General features: G+C 35.2%; 1 protein-coding gene across 6 annotated transcripts in view; it reads right to left on the bottom strand.

Moving 5' to 3' along the window:
• Positions 1-18323, bottom strand: part of raph1b (Ras association (RalGDS/AF-6) and pleckstrin homology domains 1b) — a 60073-nt gene that overhangs the window by 35231 nt on the left and 6519 nt on the right. For 5 of the 6 annotated variants that reach the window (XM_051105487.1, XM_051105476.1, XM_051105465.1 and 2 more), the window contains exon 2: positions 6067-6134. The exons of the other annotated variant lie outside the window; for it this stretch is intronic. The gene's annotated coding sequence lies outside the window, so the exon portion shown is untranslated. The remainder of the gene's footprint in view (positions 1-6066; positions 6135-18323) is intronic. 6 annotated transcript variants of the gene reach the window in all.

Here is an 18323-nt window from a genome sequence, read left to right on the forward strand (position 1 = left end):
AAAAAGAGGGACATGGTGTCTTAAGACATTTTATTAGGGTGTGGATTTATTCTCACTCAGCACTTCACGTCATATCCTTTGACTATCCAAATGGCACACAAAGCACACACCCGCACATGCACAGCCGGTGGCCCGGTGAAAGAGCTCCTTTCATACAGGAGCCACACAAGTCCAAAGTTCGCCAGGGAAGAGGTGTGTCGTTTTTCCGTAGTCTGACCTTCACTGCTCTGACACAGTGAGCCAAAATATTCAAGCAACAAGAAAGATCATAAACAAAACTGTAGAATCAACAAAGTAAGAAGGTTGCAGACTCTGGGCTGTCATATTTGTGATAGAAAACACTTCGGAGACCATTATGGTGAAATAATTTGTTGTCTATTAGTCTATAGTAGTGTCTATTAGTTTTCAGAGAGACATTGCAGCTGACTATAAAAAGATTGTCACATTATGAATATTCTCTAAACCTTTTTATACTGAGTTCATTCCACCCAAAACTGGGTGAGAAAAAAAATTCTCATAATTTACTCATCCTCATGCTGTCCCAAATGCATATGACTTACTTTCTTCTGTGTAACACAAATTGAAATTATTAGAACAAGCATGTTGTAAAACTTGCGTTCATAGTGATGGTTTGCTCACTCATTGTGCAAGTTTCTTTGTTTACGTTGTGTCAAGCATGTACTCATTAACCTGCATTTGACAGTTGGCCAGAAACTAGTTTATAGTTTAAAAAATGTAAAACATTAGTATTTTTTTACCTACACCTATCATTTTGCTTCAGAGGACTGATTCATCAACTGGGGTCATATGGTTTACGTCATGTGTATCCACAAAGATGGATTATTTTACTAAAAATAATAAACTTTGAAGGACCTGTTTATGTACATTATATGGAGTTACAAAGATGGATTTCCTTAAAAAATAATGTTTGTGTTCCACTGATGAAAGTAAGTCATATACAGTTGAGGTCAAAAGTCTCTCCCTTTCAGAATCATTAAAAATGTTCATTATTTTACCAAAATAAGTGGGATCATACAAAATGGATATTATTATTTATTTAGTACTGACCTGAATAAGATATTTCACATAAAAGATGTTTACATATAGTCCAAAAGAGAAAATAATTGTTGAATTTATAAAAATGACCTGTTCAAAAGTTTACATCCCCTTGATTCTTAATACTGCGTTCTTACCTGAATGGTCCACAGCTGTTTTTTTTTTTTTAATTTGTTTTTTTTTTAGTGATAGTTGTACATCAGTCCCTTGTTTGTCTTGAATGACTTACAAAACATTTTGAATGCAAATGGGATCTTTCGCAAACATCCAAAATAGCCTGTGAACACCCTGTATCGATCATTACAAAATTAACCAAATTAACCAACTAAGTTGACATTAGGCAAAGAATAACATATATTTTATTCTCTTTGTGATACTTCTAAAAAAAACACAAGCACACAATGACTATTTGGTGGGATGTTTTGTAATTTTGGAGCTTAACAGCTGTGTTCACTAAGAACTGACTTAGAGGAAAGAATCTGTCATTTTTAGTTCCACTGAAGAAAGAAGTCATATGGGTTTGGAATATTCTAAGAGTGCAACAAGCAAAAGTGTCTAATAATAAGGGTTACTGAGATAAAGTGAGTATACTGAGCTGGTCATATGATCTTAATATGTCAGCTCCCATAAGGCAACCCGCTCATTTGAAACATTTTTCCTCATCTTACATCAGAGCTGTTGACGCAAGTCTTAAAACAGAGAGTCTCCATAATGAATGCTCTCTGTGCTGAGTTCAGACACTTCAGCAATTTTGATTGGTCTTTAAAAAACAGACTTGGTATGTGATTTTTTATTCCAGTAGATGAATAAAAGTAGATTAAAGTGGCTCCATGAGCTGTATCCTCCAGATGTTCTACTCTGCTGTTCTTCATCTGCACATATCTGCCACATCCTGGCTCAAACAAAAACTAAAGGCACATGTTTACGCATAGTGCTGACTGTCAGGTATCCCCCCTCTTTTGTTTGCTTTGTGTGTGCGTGCGTATTGCGGAAGTATCTGAAATTGACGTGTGTAAAGCTTCAGGGCAAGATGAGCAAGCAATCCCCTTCACTGGGGTCCCAGGTGGCTTGAAATGTCCAAAGTCTTGAACACCCAAACACACTGCACCATGAACCACTGCTGCAAATACTGCGGCTGCCTTGCATGCAAAAAAAAAAAAAACCCTTGCAACATACTGTCTGAAATTGACACATAAGAGGAAATATTAAGAATGAAGAAATGTGTACTTAGTCAATGAATACAGACGAAAGCTCTGGAATGCCAGATATCCCCTGTGCAGTCACTAGAATCAGCTATTTATGAGTTCAGTCAGGAACTGCAGAACTCACGAGAGACTCCAGCCACTGTTCTCACAGCTTCCATTAGGCAGACAGCACTGCATCATCAGGTCTCACACCAGCTGGCTTCAGGACAGCTTTTTCCTGCAGGCCATCAGACCGTTGAACTCCTACATCATGTAACATTAGAACTGAAACCCCTCCTAACCCTTCAGCTCTACACTTGAACAATTACAGAGGGGATCTATGACCTGTCATATTCCACAGTGTAATTACTGCCTGTTTGCTGCATCCCATCACGCACATTATACCCACTAGTCTGTGCCTACTGCCACTCATGGGCTTTGATCTGCATTTAAGAACATTCATTTATTGGTTGCATGCAGAGTCTTCCACTCTGCAGACAAAGCTGACCTAAAAGTCAACAAATCCTCTAGTTTGTTCAGAGTTGTGCTCCATCCAGGTGTAAGCAGCACCAAGTATTTCATAGACATAACTGTGATAAAGCAGAACATACATTTGAAGTTGAAAATTTACATACACCTTGTAGAATCTGCAAAATATTAATTATTTTACCAAAATATGAGGGATCATACAAAATGCATGAAGGTTCAAACGCTCACTAACGCTTCAGAAGAAAAACACGATGCATTAAGAGCTGTGGGGGTGGAAAGTTTTTGAATTTAAAGATCAGGGTAAATTTAACTTATTCTGTATTTTTGGGGAACATGTAAGTATCTTCTGAAGGGAACACTAGATAAAAAAAATATATGATATTTAGGCAAAATAAGAAAAATGCATTTCATTCAAAAGTTCACACCCCCGGCTCTTAATGCATCGTTTTTCCTTCTGAACCATCAGTGAGTGTTTGAACCTTCAGTAATAGTTGCTTATGAGTCCCTCAGTCGTCCTCAGTGCGAAAAGATGGATCTCAAAAACATACATTCATTGTTGGAAAGGGTTCAAATACACAAAAATGCTGAAAGAATTTGTATGACTAGAAGGATTTTTCTGTACAGTGGGTAGCTTGACTGTTCAGGACAAGCAAGGGACTCATGAACAACTACCACTAAACAACAACAACAACAACAACAACAAACCCACAGCTGTGGATCATTCAAGCAACAACAGTATTAAGAATCAAGTGTGTGTAAACTTTTGGACAGGGTAATTTTCATAAATTCAACTATCATTTTCTCTTGTGGACTATATGTAAATGTCTTTTATGTGAAATATCTTATTTAGGTCAGTACTACTTAAAAAAAAAACTAATATTTTGCAGATTCTGCAAGGTGTATGTAAACATTTGATGTCAACTGTGCAGTTGCAAACCAGAATAACTCAATTAAAAAGTCTGCTAACTATAAACTAAAACACCCAATGAGTCAATGCAACCGTCACTTTTATATAATGTAGTTACTAGACTACAAAAAAGCCTGAAAGGACAAACTACTTTTTTATTGTAAAGTTTGAAGATTACAGTTAATGGGACAATCTTGGGTGTAACCTTCTCCCATAGTGCTTCCACGCATATTGGTGAGCATTTGACTATTTGACATATCATTTCTCTTTTGCACTTCATGTACAGTTGGATTGTGTGGCACTGGCCAACTGCGAACTTTGTGAGAGGCTGTTGCGTGTCATGCTGGACACACAGACATGACAAAAGTCTCAAACCCTTCTTGTCTCCAGCAGCTGGGAATGTCATGTCCATCCCCCCAAAAAACAAACGTGTTGCTGAGGCCTGGGCGGCACATTGTCGCACTCGACGCCAACTCAAGACCTTTGATTTCAAGCTGGCAGCTGGTTTGGTTACAGCGTTGAAAAGAAGGTGCCCAAGCTACTTGTTAAGTTTGTGAGCAAGAGTAATCCCAAACACGTCAACCCAGTTTATCTAGACGCCAAAAGTGAGACAGCAAATGAGAACCTGGATTTAACTCGGCAAAGTCACCTGAGAGCCTCATGTCACTGAGTCTTAACATCTGAGCATGAGCATGACTGGACATATTTTGGGTTATTTTTAAAACTATTTTTAGTGTGAACTCTACAAAAGCCTTTTGCACTGGATGTAGGATGTGGACAGGGAATATGAAATGCATAGCCAGTTATCAGCTAGGGCTGTCAAACGATTAATCACAATTAATCGCATACAAAAAGCTTGCGTTTGCCTAATATATGTGTGTGTACTGTGTAATTATTAGGTATATATAAATACAAACACATTCATGTATTTATTTAAGAAATATGAACAAGTGTATTTTTTATAATTTTTATATAATTATATAAATAAAAATATTAATATCTCTTAAATATAACATTAATGAGTGTGTATTTATATATACATAATAATCACACACAGTACACACACATATATTAGGCAAACTCAAACTTTTATTTTGTATGCAATTAATTGCGATGAATCATTTGACAGCCCTATTATCAGCAGATAGTTAAGGATTCAACACACTACTGTAGCTTGGAAAAATAATATTCATTCAGGTTTTGACCAAAGCACTGAAGTATATAACGACAGTTCATGACTTGTGATATCTGTTCTCTTCGTAATAGACTAATGTCTTATTTACCTGTAACTATTCAGGTACGCAAGGTGTATTTTGGTCAATTATTATTTTTTTTTAATTATAAATGATTAATTCATGAATATTTCATCATGTTTTGGGAACATTGCTCCATATGACATTTTACAACATTTTTCCTGAACAAAGCTTGTGAGTTAATTGACATACAAAATGTTGTGAAAATAAATGTTTCAATTCATTGATATTTTTAAGACTTATTGGTCATTCTCTGATATTTTAATAGACTTATCAGTCACACTAAATTATTTTATTGACTATTAATTAGAAGAAAAAAAAAAAACAGAAAAAAAAATTGTGTTTGTTTTTGAATAAATTTCTTGGGTAAAAAAGGTGAGTGTCGTGTCCTTTTATAAATTGTTAGGAAAATAAAAATGAGTCTTTGTGTTAACTTGTTCAGAAGAAGTTGTAAGCACAGGTGCAAGTCTAATGCAGGTGTTAAAAGTGTATTTCCTATTTGGATGCACTGTCAGTGTTAAGTGGGTTAAGACTGGAGTTCAGTCTTCAGAGAGGGTATGGTCACATTTTAGCAGCTGAGAAAATGAATCGTTGCAGTAAATGCAAACATACACACACAAACACTCCAAACTAATTTTCAGAGACATTCCAGTTCATTCACCATGTTTAACACTGAGTTGTCTAGATCCATTAAGGCTCATTCCTGGCATTATTCTCAAAAATCCAGCTGTGGTGTCAGAACGCTAACCCATCACCCACTGTGTCTCCCAAACCTCCATCACTCTTTCCAACCTCACTTCCTATCCTTTCTTCGTCTCAGACATTTCTGCACTTCCAATGGTTATTCTGAAAGCACATGTTTTGTACACAATGGACATCTTTGTCGAGACATTTTTCCTGTTAGCTTGGGGATAAAAAGGCGGCAGAAATGAAAAACAGCCAGCCAGCTTCCTGCAGACATTATCTGTCATGCAAATGTTGAACAAGACATTTCAGTCCCTTCAGAGCATTTTCCTTTTTGTAAAGCTCACTATGGTTGTGCAATATTTGATTAATTCAATGTTATTGTGCATGTACACAAATGTATATCACAAAAAGGCACAAGAGCATTTCCAAACAATGTCTATAGAAGGGTCCAGACACAAAGTTTTTGTCTGGATGTAGAAGAATGGCCTACCTTTGGTATAGTGTTTTTTTTTTCTCTTTCAGTCAGTTCAAAATGTCCAAATAGAGGTTAACTTCTGCCTGCAGAAGGAAGAAGAGAGGGAATATAAGCTTGTGTGTGCATCACACTGGAAAATGTAAATACTAGTGAATTAGGAGTAACATGCAAATATGTCATCTTATTTACTGAAATGCTGAGGGTTAAAAGCAGGGAAAGACTAATGCACTGTCCACAAAGTTTAGCTATACTGCTTTATTACCACCACCAAAGAATTAAACACAAAACTACCATTACATCATATACAAACAGAAACATAGAGGTCTTCACAGCAACCCAGCAAAATAAAAGTTTGGTTTAACTTGAAGAAACTGTGACAGAAATATGTTACTTAATGTAATGATAATAAAATGACTAATAATAAAATTATTATTAAAATGTTATCTTGGAATGAACGAATGAATGAATGAATTTAATAAATTTATTTAGAGATGACTTTGATGATTAAAATTTTATAAAACCACTAAAACGGAATCCAGACAATTATTGGACAACACAGAATTTGGTAAAAAATAAAACTGGGAATAAATAAATAAATAAACAAATTTCTTTGGGCCTTAAAAATGTAATTTTTCTTAAACATTTAATAAACTGCTGTTAAATTGTACAAGTTTCATGATTTCAATTTGAATATAAGTATAAATATAAATATAAATATAAATATAAATATAAATATAAATATAAATATAAATATAAATATTAAATATATTTTTTTAACCAATAAAACAGAATCTAGAAAAAAAAAAATGAAACAGAATTTGGGAAAAAATTAAATGGATTTCATAGGGCCCTACATAAACTGGGGCTTTAAGAAAGCTTGTTTTTAATAGATATGTTAATATATAAATGTTATAAATATTATAGATAGTCCCAAATGTAAGAAAAACCATGTTTCAAAAGCCTTTAACGCAGATAATATTAGGGCTGCACGATAAATCTTATGCGATTGACACTGACACTGACAAGCTACGCAAAATCACGCTCATAATCGAATGCGATTCATCTGCGATTATGAGCACGATTTTTGCGTAGCTTGTCAGTGATTTACGGCTCTGTGTATTAGCTGCCGCTCCAGCTGAACGCACGTGATGGAGATTTACTACTAATCAAAGAACCGGCTTTACTGGCTAAATGCGCATGATAATAGCAAGCGATTTATCGTGCTGCCCTAGATAATACGCACACATAAAAAGGAACTGGAACCTGAATTTAAATTGGACTAAAAAACCTCAAACCCAGAGTAGGGGATTTGCCCCATCATTTCAATAGTCCACCACATGCCACTTATTGCACAGAAGGGATAAAGAGAAAGAGGGTTACTTTAAAACCAAACAGGCATTTTGAACAAACAAATATTTTCCCAGACAACAATGACTCATAACCTATATATTCCATTTCAAAGCCAATAACAAAAAGTGTGAGAACTTAGTTGTGCTTTTTGCTCTTAATCAAGAAAGTCACAACACACAATCTGTTATACGCCCCCAAAACCTTGGCGTACACACGCACACACACCTCAGCTGATGAGAGACAAAAGTAAAGAGTATGAAAAGGGATGCGTGTCCCATTGAGCAAAGCAGATCACAGCTGCACACTGAGGCACAACTGCGCCGACCGTCTGTCCACATGGCAGCATGAGACGCTGCGTGTGTGGCGCATGACAAAGCCGTGGCTCACCAACTTGCAGACCATGTGGTGTTCTTGCAAAAGACTCCCTTATTAGATCTTTCTTTAGACACCGGGGGTGTGACTCATGTGTGTTAGACATCCTGAACAACACATTCCACCAACGGTGCTGAAAAACAGCTCCCTGATTAAATACTGTCTTTATAAAAGCTGTTAAAAATTAAGGAAGGTGTGGGAGTGTTTGGACTGTGAGTCAGTATAAAAAACCCCTGATCATGTGACTTCAGTTACCATGGTAACAAAATCGGTAAGAAGCCTTGTGTCAAACACAAGTGAAGGATACAGTCATCTCTAAATAAAACAAAATTAACTTGCTCATACTGATGTGCACAATCACACATCACAGAATTAATTTAACACCTATTTATGTCCACCTATACATTTCAAACTGTTTTATCGATGTCCTTACTACCTTTCTAGCCTTTAAACGTGATAACTACATTGCTGTCTACGCAGGGTCAGAAAGCTCTTGGATTTTATCAAAAATATCTTAATTTGTGTTCAGAAGATGAACGAAGGTCTTACAAGTTTGGAACGGCATAAGGGTGAGTACTTTATGACTAAATCTTCATTTTTGGGTAAACTATCCCATTAACAACTGATATTTATTTGTTAGTTATAAATGTAAGCTTGCTCTGAACTCGTATTGCCATTCAGGTCTAGCTTATCCTGCTCTCAGATGATCAGTTCAATAACCAACTGCCATTTCAGCCAAACAAATTTTATTTACTGCTACTTTATCATTATTTTTGGTAACATTTAAGTCAAATTGCAATCTTTAACCCAACCAAGTGGTAAAAAGCTATGAAATCACCACCTAGGTACCAGATGACTGGCTTTCTGCTTGATGGGAAAATGACTTACATGTTTTGAAAGTATGACACACCATGCATCAGTTTTGTAGTTTATTTTGCCTTAAATTACATGTTTATCATCTATGTAGTAATGGAAGATTAAAATACAAACACTACCAATCAGACGTTTTTGAACAGTAAGATGTTTAATGTTTTTTAAAAGAATTCTCACCAAGCCTGCATTTATTTGATCCAAAATACAGCAAAATCAGTAATATTGTGAAATATTTGGACTATTTAAAATAACTGCTTTCTATTTGAATATATTTTAAAATGTAATTTATTCCTGTGACCAAAGCTAAATTTTCAGCATCATTACTCCAGTCTTCAGTGACATGATCCTTCAGAAATCATTCAGAAATCAATCTGCTGATTTGTTGTTCAAGAAACATTGTTATTACCAATATTTAAAACAGCTGAGCATATTTAATTAGGATTCTTTTATGAAGAGAAAGACCCAAAGATCAGCATTTATCTAAAATGAAGAGCTTTTGTAAAATTATACACTATACCATTCAAATGCTTGTATATATGTGTTTTTGTATAATTTCTAAAAATTATAGAAATTAATACTTTTATTTAGCAAGGATGCTTCAAATTGATGATGATAAAGACATGCATGGAGAAGATTTGTATTTCAGATAAATTGAAATAAATTTGTTCATCAAAAAAAAAGAAGCTGTTTTCAACATAATAATAATAATAATAATAAATGTTTTTTGAGCAGCAAATCGAAAGCAAAAAGCAGCAAAAAGAATAATTTCTGAAGGATGGAATAAATTACATTTTAAAATATATTCAAATAGATAGGTTATTTTGAATAGTAAACATTTCAGAATGTTACTGTTTTGCTGTACTTTGGATCAAATAAACACAGGCTTGGTGATCAGAAAAGACTTATTTATATATATATATATATATATATATATATATATATATATATATATATATATATATATATATATATAAAGTTTGGGGTCAGTACATTTTCAAAAGTTTGGGGTCAGTACATTTTTATTGTTTCTTTTTCTTTTTCTTTTTTTTTTTTTTTAAGAAATTAATACTTTTATTCACCAAGGATGTATTAAGTTAATAATTAAAAGTTTATTAAAAGTTAATAATAAATAATTTACATTGTTATAAAATATTTATATTTTGAATAAACACTGTACTTTTTAAACTTGTTATTCATGAAAGAATCCTGAAAGAAAAAAAAAAAAAAAAAAAAAAAAAAAAAAAAAAATCACAGGTTCCAAAAAATATTTGGCAGCACAACTGTTGATATTATCCAACATTGATCATTCTAATAATAAATCCACATATTAGAATGATTTCTGAAGGATCATGTGACACTTAAGACTGGAGTAACAGCTGATAAAAATTCAGCTTTTGATCACTGGGATAAATTCTATTTTAAAGTATGTTAAAATAAAAAAAAAACATTATTTTATATTGTAAAAGCATTTTGCAATATTACTGTTTTTTTCTATATTTTTAATCAAATAAATGCAGCCTTGATGAGCATAAGAGACTTCTTTAAAGACTATTACAAGTCTTACTGACCCCAAACTTTTGAACGGTAGTGTATATATATATATATATATATAAATAACTGTACAAAAATTTTTGACTGGTAAAAAAAAAAAAAAAAAAAAAAAAAACCCTCAGTATTTCTACCTTTTGTAGACCTGCTTATATCTGAATTGAACTCATTCCAAACTGATGAACTTCACACCGTTATTGATCTAAACTAACACTGAACTGACTTGAGCTAAATGACACTATTGTCTTTTAGAGCTGTCTCCATAGATGAGTTTGCATAATTGAATCTGATGTTTTCCTGTTCATCTCTGTGAAGCTGCTTTGACACAATCTGTATCCACCTTTAGTTTTTCATGTAAAAGTGAAAATGTGTACATTTGTAAATAGGTTTGGCTTCCGGTCTCATCTGCGTCCAGCTATTATTACCTGTACAAAACAGCTTGTTTTGCTGCATGATATTGCAAATTGCTGTGTCTTACCATATTATTTTAATGTATTATCTTAATTATAAACACACTGTTTTGTAAGGCAAACAGTTTTACCGTTTACTGCACATTGTTATTCTTGTTATTTCCCTATAGTGGCTGGAACCGGAACCGGAACCGGAAGTTTCACCCATAAGCTTCCTTCCGCATCAAAGAAAAAGGTGGATTGTATTAAGTCCTATAGAAATAAATGTGACTTAGCTTGAGTATAATGAAAGTGCCACAAAGATTAAATCCAGATTAGTTTAGTCATAAATGAAAATGTCATAACACAACAGAGAGAGAGAGATGACCACCAGGTGTGTCCATTAGCATTTCCTGCCATGGGCACAACCCAGCGGAACACTACGCAGAGATTTCCTGCGTTAACAGGAAATGGGGAGTGGAGGGGGCACAGAACAGAAGCCAAAACAGTGGAGGTGATGTCAGAGGAAAACCCCAGTAGAGAGACTTTACCATGAACTGGCTATTGTTGCTGAGTGGACAGACCAAACAGTGTCCATACATGGGGACAGACAGTGAACTGCACAGCATTAAGTTTAAGCTCAAAAATGAGACTGTGTCCCACACTGGCTGGTAAAGTCCAATTACAAGCTCGAACTAACCTAAAATTGCATTTCTTTTTTCCCTCTCCAGGCAAACAGACCCAGATGCACAAGTCCTCAATTAAAGATGAAAGGAATGTGTTAGTCAAAGTTAACACAAGTTCTTCTGTCCATACTTGTCTCACTGGGAAACTGAGACACTGGGATTTCTTGATCGCACATCAAAACACATGGGGAACACAAACAAAATTAAAAGTAAAAACTGACTTATATGTTTCGGATGTTTTTACTGCTAGTCTGCTGCTGTCATCCAATGGTCATTAAAGTTTGTATTAAATAGGGATGTGTTGCTCATAAATGATTCATTCTATTTAAATGACTCTTGGAAGTGTGACTTGGAAGTAACAAGTTGTCTCAGAGAGTGATTCATTTATTGTTTTTGTGACCACGAATATGCAAAATCCCTTAGTTCATCAAATCTTTTTTTTTTGTTTTTATTTTTTTTTACAGAGCCTATGTGGCTGTTATTTGACAAAAGAATGAAATACTTGAGAGGTGAATTATTCATCCATGGTTTCGTTGTAGTCGTCATTTAAAGCCATTTTAAAGCTCAGGTACAAGTCAATTCACTGACTTTTCTCTGACTTAAAGGGGTCCTATTATGCTTTTTCACTTTTTGAACTTTAGTCAGTGTTGTGTATCTTTGGGCATAAAAAAGATCTACAAAGTTACACATCTCAAAGTCCACTCCAAAGGGAGATATTTAGTTTTTAAAAAAAATCCCTTTTCAAGAACTACAACGAACGGCTCCTTTGGACTACAACGTTTGTTTTCCACATACAATGATGTCACAATGCGGTCCATTAGAATATCATTAGATTAAATCCAGCGCAAAGAAATTCGAATTGTATGGACGAGGTGGGGGATTAGCCGAACGATGCAGTGGTGAGAGCCGCTTCAACGAACCGCAGCGCGGTGGGTATAAACACAAGCATTTACTAGAGCTCCCGATTCAGAGCAGTAACGCGCCACAGACGTGTGCAGTACAGGGGGTCGAAACACAGCCGAAGCTGCAATCTACTCCAGTTGCCATGTCAAAGCCATAAAGCGCCACAGACGTGTACAGTGTGTGGTAAGAGATTTATTCATCATACAGTGTAGATAACATCAGCTTCATTTATAATGCATGTGTTTTTTTAAAATGCATAAACTTGCACTAGAATAGGTTAGGCTAATCAGTGATGATGTTCTTTGATAATGTTAGGCTGCCTTTAGTCTTATGCTGGAGCTGGATTCGGACAATGAATCTATGTATGTAAACAATTAAAACACATTAGCATGATAATATCATATATTGCCGATCTTGCAGGCTGACGATAGGATCCAATACTACTGTAGCGTATTATTTCAAGTACTGCTCCCCCTCTCTGAAATATATTGTAATAATGTCAATTATGTAAAAAATAACGCGTTTTTTTGAACCACCAAGCATGAAAGCATGTTCTAGTACGCCCCCAAAACAAAATTCAAGATTCTGTTAAAGAGCATAATAGGACCCCTTTAAGTTTTCTTAGTCAGAAAATGACTGGGTTGGAGCTCCTAATTTTGAACTCTCAAAGTGAATTAGATAGAATTTAACTTTAAAACGTAAAAAAGTTTTTTTCCACTTCTTCTTTTGTCTTTTTTTTTTTTAAAGGTGCGCTTATATTTAAAAAAACGCAATATTTCAAAAACGCTTTTGACCACAGTGTCGGACCAAGTCCCAAACCACACTTGTAGCCAATCAGCAGTGAGGGTGTGTCTTGTAATAACAGAAGAAAGTGCTCAATTTGAATGCACAGGACGATTAAAAAAAAAAAAAAGGAAAACACAGAGGTTGCGTTGTTTCTTCTTGATAGGCGCGTAACATTGATTTTGCATTGTTTCACCCAACTTATCTGTGTTGGCTTTTGTTTGAATATGTCTGTGTGTCATCTTTGCTTGTTTCTGCGATCGTGGTTATGGCAGGGTTGTGTATGTACATGTGGGGCTGAGATATCAAAATAGAGGCGAGGTCCTGTTGGGGTATAGGTGTGTTTGTTTTGGTGCTTTCAAATATCAACATTGTTTGGCAAAAATCACTTAGTGCACCTTTAAATGTCGCAATAAATATTGTACCGTGGACTTTATATTGCGATATTATTGTATTGTGAGATTTTGATATTGTTACATCGCTAGTTAAAAGTAACACAAAATGTGTTGTCCTTAACTAGACACATAGGTGTGTTAAGAAACAACACAGGTTGTGTTGTTTTCAACACATCCTTTTTAAGAGTGTATGAACAAAACATGTACAAAGAAAAAAATGGTGCAGGATTTACTCTTTTCACTCAGAAATTGCTAGCAAATGTCACAAATAATTACAAAGAAATGGAAAGTAATGCATTAAATAAAACATGAAATTTGTAAACAGACAGGTTTTTTTTTAGAAGATGAAGATAATTATTTAAGTTTAAAAAAAAACAAAGCAATGCAAGAAACTGAGCTGAATGTTGACAGTTTTTCATATCCCATCAGAGGGAAAATAGACAGAAACTGGCACTAATACTACATAATGGATTTTGAGAGCTAAGAGTAAAAGAGTGAACATCTCTCTTATTCTGATGTTCTCCAGGGATGTTCTAATGCTAGGTTATTGATTAACTAGCCTCAGCTAAACCACACACACACACAGCAGAATAGATGACATGAATCAGCAGAAATGCCTGAAACGGAGAAAGCAAGATACAGAAGAGCATACATATTTCATGGGTATAAATGTTTGAGAATATTCCTACTAAGAGAGCGATCAGGATTAGAGCACAAAGAATATAAACAATATTGAACAACAGAAGATTTCAGATGATTTTGTTAAACACTGCAAACCATCTGGTTTTAAGGGGCCAAATCAATACAAATGATCAAAGTCAACATGAAACAGCAAAAGATATTAGCATTGACTGGACGGCACTTATGCTGACAGAAATATCTTAACAACAGTTTAAGTGTGGATCCAAATCTTCCGACTGTCCTTTAATGGGACACTACTGATATGATACATCACAGTGATATTTATAACAAGACTGTGGAGACCAAATGAGTAGCCTATCTGTGAAAGCTCTGTAGCAGGCTCACTCTAATGGATATTATATAAATATATGGCCTCCTTTAGGTTTGGACAGTGATCTGGATTTAATCAGTTCTCTATAAATTCTCAATATTCTGTCATGAAGACACATAGATAAACTCTACAGCCATAAATAGATCCTCTATTCTGTACAAAGTACATACTGTGGGAATTTCATCAGATGTAATATTCCCAAAGTGAGGGGGGTTTGAGGAGGCTCCGTTCTGAAATCTTCCATACGATGACCATTCACCGTACAGTTTTATGAACCTGTCAGAAAAGGCTGCTTGCTATAATTCTTCTTAAGTCTTTCCAGATTTTAATTCTGGCTGCTGCCAGTCTACTAACACTCTTTGGACTAATATGCGCACAATTCTGAGGAAAACCAGCCGGAAAATTGTGTGAGCCAAAGCTGAACTCAAGAGTGTAGACAGAGCGCAAACTAGGGATTGGTCACATCCAACAACCGAAAAGCCCATAAGTGAAGATGACTAGTTTATTCAGATTATCGCTTACAAAAAATTCATTTTATTATTTTGACTTATTTGTGAAGGTACTTTAACTGCTGGAAAGTTGTGGGGGTGGGGGTCATTAATTCTGTTTCATTACATTGCCTTGTGTCGGATTTTGTTCACAAGAACATGCCTGTGTTCAACTTAGCTCAGACGAACCCAAAATAAGCCTGATTATGGCTTTAAAGAATCATTCCTTTTGTGAAAAATAATACATGGCTTTTGCAAAAGGATAATAACCAAACTTGAAAATTGTCATTAAATGCTCACCCTCATTTTCTCCCAAACCTCAATGACTTTAGTTTATTTTTGAAACACAGAAGAAGTTATTTTAATGAAAACTGAGAGATTTCTATCCCTTGGAAAGGGATACACTAATACACCAAAATTTTCAAGATACAAAATGTTTATAAAGACACTGTAAACATAATCCATAATGACCAAGCAGTTTAATCCAAGCTTTCTGAAGAGACACAAATGCTTTACATGATCCCAGCACATCAAGCAAGGATGGTGGAAATTCTATGTTTAACATATTTGTTTTGAAGTTGAACAAGGTCTCATGGATTTAGAATGACATGAGGGTTAGCATATGATGACAGATTTTTCATTTTTGGGTGAACCATCCCTTTAAAGAGGTTTAGTAGTTTAAAGGAGTAGTTCACTTCCAGAACAAAAATTTACAGATAATGTACTCACCCCCTTGTCATCCAAGATGTTCATGTCTTTCTTTCTACAGTCGTAAAGAAATTATGTTTTTTGAGGAAAGCATTTCAGAATTTCCTTCCATATAATGGATATCTATAATGCCCCCGAGTTATAATTGAGTTTAAAATACAGCTTTAAATGGGTTTAAACGATTCCAGCTGAGGAAGAAGGGTCTTATCTAGCTGAATAATCGGTTAAAAAAAATTGAATTACAATTTATATACTTTTTAACCACAAATGCTCTTCTTGGTCTAGCTCTGCATGAAACTGTGTGTATCCCTGTTTATGACAGTTAGGGTAGGTCAAAAAACTCCCATCTCATTTTCTCTTCCAACTTCAAAATCGTCTTACATCGCTGCAGAAGTAATCCAAGTGTTTACAAAGTGAACATGCAAAGATGATCAAACGCCCTTCACAAAAAAAAAGGTAAAACAGTGGTGTAGGGCGATTTTGAAGTTGGAAGAGAAAATAAGATTGGAGTTTTTCAACATACCCTAACTGTCATAAACAGGAACACAAAGAATAAACAGTTCACAGAGAGCTTGACCAAGACAAGTGTTTATAGGTAAAAAGTATAGAAATGGTAATTTGTTTTTTGAAAATAACAGACAGTTTCTCTAGATAAGACCCTTCTTTTTCTTGTCTGGGATTGTTTAGAGCCATTTGAAGCTGCATTTAAACTGCATTTTGGAAGTTCAAACTCAGGGACATCATACATATCCATTTTATAGACAGAAATGTTATCCTCAAAAAAACAATTTCTTTACGACTGAAGAAAGGACATGAACATCTTGGATGACTAGGGGGTGAGTACATTATCATTAAATTTTTGTTCTGGAAGTGAACTACTCCTTTAAGAGCAACTCACAGCTAGACTATTTTGTGCACCTAGGGTAAACACAATTTCCGCACGGTGCAATGAGAACATGTTCTCCCATTGTAAACCCCCTCTGTCAGTCCCGAGTCCTTCCCGTATGCTGCTGAAACTTGCACTTGTTGAAGCTGGCTGACCCTGAACCTGTGTGTGGGCCACAGTGGCCACAAAGAACCAAACAGTGAGGCTGACCTGGAAACAGGTTTAAAGTTTCCTGTCTGGCACATTGGAGTGTAATTTGGAGCAGCCACACAATAAAACGGCCATAGTGGCCAAAAAATTAACAGGAGGGTGACTAGTGGTTTGGAATCTACAAAAGATGTGTGTGTGTCTGTGTGTGTGTGTGAGAGAGACACTGAACTGCACACCCACCTTTAATGGAATCCACGTAAGGGGCATAAAACTGCTTGTATACAAAAAAAGCCTGTGACAAACCCAAACCTTGACTCATAACCCATGTGAGTCGTTGTGAACTTGACTAGCATGCCAGTGCAGATCCTGCTGAACAATTGTAATGAATGGCGGCTACACAGAGAGAACTGTTACTACCACTTTTAAGGAAAATAACTGTTTATCAAAATACATTTTTAAATTTCATATTTTTACTGAGGGAGAAAATCTGACAATGTACCATAATTGCACCTTAAACGGACAGTCTCTCACGAAAACGAAAATTGTGTCAAGTACTCATGTAATTTCAAATCCATAAAACCTTCATTCATTTTCAGCAAACAAATTGAAATTAACAAATTTCCTCATCATTTTTGTCCATCCATTCAAATCCATGCAACCACAATTTTCATGCTTCAAAATGTCTTCTGAAGAGACATGATCAAAGTGATATGATCAAAAGAACAGACCTCAAGGTTCAGAAGATGTGTACTGAAGATGACTTGAAATCTTTTGGGTTTAGAATAACATGAGGGTGAGTAAATGATGACAAAATATTTCATTTTTGAACTATCCCTTTAACCACATATCACAGATTCTTTTAAAAGCAAAGCAGGATTTCTATGGCAACAGCTGATACATTGAGTGTTACGAATTCTCCCATTCATAAGTATTCCTTTCATAATGCGTATATTCATTTATTATTTGTTTAACGCCATGTCATCTTAAATGGCACGTATAATGTTAATACAATACAATCAAAACTATATAAGACGTTAAAGATCAATGCTAAATACTTAATAGTCTAAGTGTCAGTTAAATCTCCAAGTAAAAACAATTTATATTTATATTAGAAAACTTGCAGTCAGGTACAATGCGTTTCCTTTGTAATTAATCCTGTTTAATGTACTTTGTAAGGCTCTCACTAGCCGTTTGTTTTTACATGCTTTGAGGGAGTTAAAGCCTTTATTAACAAGGTCAGACCCTCCCAAAAATTCACACTCTGTCATCCATACTCAAATCTGAACCTCTTTGATACAGCCTGTTTTCTAAACACATGCTTTGTGTAGTCCTACCCCAAAAAATCAATAGTAAATCAATGGAAACCACAAACAGCAATACACTTACGTTTGAACTATATGTGTAATTAGCTTAGGTCTAGACTAGATCTAGTCTTTATCTCAGAAAACAATTTTATCTGAGGAAAACCATGAAAGCAACCGAATTAGACGACTGGTGACTCTTTTACCTCCATTACAGGGACACACGAACCTAGCTAGAAAAGTCAGCAAACAAATAAAAGGACCTTCAACTATCAGCGTCACATGTTCTGCATGCTCAAACATTCTGAGTGACCCTGGAGTGTTTATGCGCACAGCTGCAAGACCACACTTCACCCCCTTTTTATGCTCTATCTTACAGACCCACAGAGAGGTACCAGCTTGAAAACAATAATGTAATGTGCAACATC

The sequence above is a fragment of the Labeo rohita genome, chromosome 1 (assembly GCF_022985175.1).
Source record: "Labeo rohita strain BAU-BD-2019 chromosome 1, IGBB_LRoh.1.0, whole genome shotgun sequence".
NCBI classification, from domain to species: Eukaryota; Metazoa; Chordata; class Actinopteri; order Cypriniformes; family Cyprinidae; genus Labeo; species Labeo rohita.